A 2,500-nucleotide genomic window follows, 5' to 3' on the forward strand; every position below is an offset into this window, starting at 1 on the left:
CTTAACCTAACCTATGTTGTGCCTTAACCTAACCTATGTTGTGCCTTAACCTAACCTATGTTGTGCCTTAACCTAACCTATGTTGTGCCTTAACCTAACCTATGTTGTGCCTTAACCTAACCCATGTTGTGCCTTAACCTAACCCATGTTGTGCCTTAACCTAACCCATGTTGTGCCTTAACCTAACCCATGTTGTGCCTTAACCTAACCCATGTTGTGCCTTAACCTAACCCATGTTGTGCCTTAACCTAACCCATGTTGTGCCTTAACCTAACCCATGTTGTGCCTTAACCTAACCCATGTTGTGCCTTAACCTAACCCATGTTGTGCCTTAACCTAACCCATGTTGTGCCTTAACCTAACCCATGTTGTGCCTTAACCTAACCCATGTTGTGCCTTAACCTAACCCATGTTGTGCCTTAACCTAACCCATGTTGTGCCTTAACCTAACCCATGTTGTGCCTTAACCTAACCCATGTTGTGCCTTAACCTAACCCATGTTGTGCCTTAACCTAACCCATGTTGTGCCTTAACCTAACCCATGTTGTGCCTTAACCTAACCCATGTTGTGCCTTAACCTAACCCATGTTGTGCCTTAACCTAACCCATGTTGTGCCTTAACCTAACCCATGTCGTGCCTTAACCTAACCCATGTCGTGCCTTAACCTAACCCATGTCGTGCCTTAACCTAACCCATGTCGTGCCTTAACCTAACCCATGTCGTGCCTTAACCTAACCCATGTCGTGCCTTAACCTAACCCACGTTGTGCCTTAACCTAACCCACGTTGTGCCTTAACCTAACCCACGTTGTGCCCTAACGTAACCCACGTTGTCCCCTAACGTAACCCACGTTGTCGCCTAACGTAACCCACGTTGTCGCCTAAACCTGCTCTGTAATTGTTATACGACTCGTTCAATTAGTGTAGTGTTGCCCACCCGCAACCCTCGCAATATAGTTCGCTACTCGCACTCCCCGCTCCCCTGTGTATCGCTTCATGTTAAACACCTTGCAAGTCTTGCTCACTTTCCACATGCTCCTGCTGTACACTGTAATGTGGATGGCAGCAGGACGTACATGCCGCCCCTCCCCACGTCCCCACCTTGCCCCCTGCCTTCGCAAGCTGGTTGGTGAGAACTTTGCATGTTCAATGCCCTCCGCATGCGACGTACTCAGGCTACGTTGTGGTGCGGCCTGTGTCAACTGTCCGCTAATGTCGTACGCGTAAACCACAATCTGTACTGCACATTCGTCCTTATGTACTGAATGATACATCGTGGCACATGTGTGACCGTACAACGACTGCGCCCAAAAACGGCGGACCATACAGTGCAAATATTGTGCACGCAGCTACGTGTCGTCTCCCTATGAGAGCTGGATTGCAGTGTGGTACGCCATAGAGACGTGTGGGAGGAACGGACGCCGTGGATGGCGATCAGCATGAGCTGTCTGTTGATGTATTCGGACCTAGTCGTCTCTCCTCACACACCGTGATGGCATGGTGCACCGCGTTCCATATCTGCGACATGCTACAGAGGCCGGTTGACAGTCGTTCGAGCAATGGACATCGCATACGTACGGGGGCCACCTTCCACGTATTGTCTAGGCGTGCACATTTTGTTGCGTGTATGTGGGCAGACGTAGTGTGGCGTGACACCTGACACAGGCATGCAATAATCGTGGAAGTTGCAAATGGCGATGGACGCCTGCGTTTTCTGGTGAAGTTACGCAAATGAACAAATGGTAACCTGTTGTGGTGCGGTTGTTCTCGCTAGGGGTGAATCGGTGATGGCGACGATAGGTTGAGGTACTAACCGGTTGTTCCAGCGATACCCACCATGCCGACGAAACTGAACGGCATCTGGGTGTGAAGCGATACGCGGCGGTGGCTGGGTGGGACCGTCCCCGGCCGGTGAGGGGGCGCCTCCCGGCGTGCTGGCCGCGCGGTGCGTGGGCGCACGCGCTACAGCCGGCTGGTGGGGGCGGCCAGTGGCAGGCGCGCCGGCCGACGGACGCGGCAGGCGTCGCAGCTGCGCGCCGGCGCACCCTGCGCGCGGCGCCGTGCGGCCAAAGTAGGTCCTCGCGGGCCCGGTGCGAAGCGCGGTGGACATCTTCAGTGTGCTGGTCCGATTGAGGACTGTGTGCGTTGAGGATGCGCCGCCGCCCGGCGCTCGGCGCCGCGACGCCGTCTGCTGCTCGGTCGCCCCAGCGGTTCTCGCTGGTGGTTTGTATCGCAGCTGTGCGGATGTGTTGGCGCGTGCGCTGTGCTGGGAGAGTTCGCTTCGGCACCCAAGTGGGGCTTTTGTCCTTCTGTGGCGCTGGCGTTGGAGCTGCCGGTCACCGTAGGTGGCGCGTGTTGTCTCCCGCCGGCAATGCCACGACAGCACGCTCCCGGGCCTCTGTCGGCAGCGGCAAGCTCAGTTGGGAGCACGGGTGGTCGCACCGAAAGCGTCTACTCGCCTAACTCCGGGCGATTGCGCCTCTCTCGAACCCGACCAAGT

Source organism: Schistocerca piceifrons, unplaced genomic scaffold (genome assembly GCF_021461385.2).
Source record: "Schistocerca piceifrons isolate TAMUIC-IGC-003096 unplaced genomic scaffold, iqSchPice1.1 HiC_scaffold_954, whole genome shotgun sequence".
NCBI lineage: Eukaryota > Metazoa > Arthropoda > Insecta > Orthoptera > Acrididae > Schistocerca > Schistocerca piceifrons.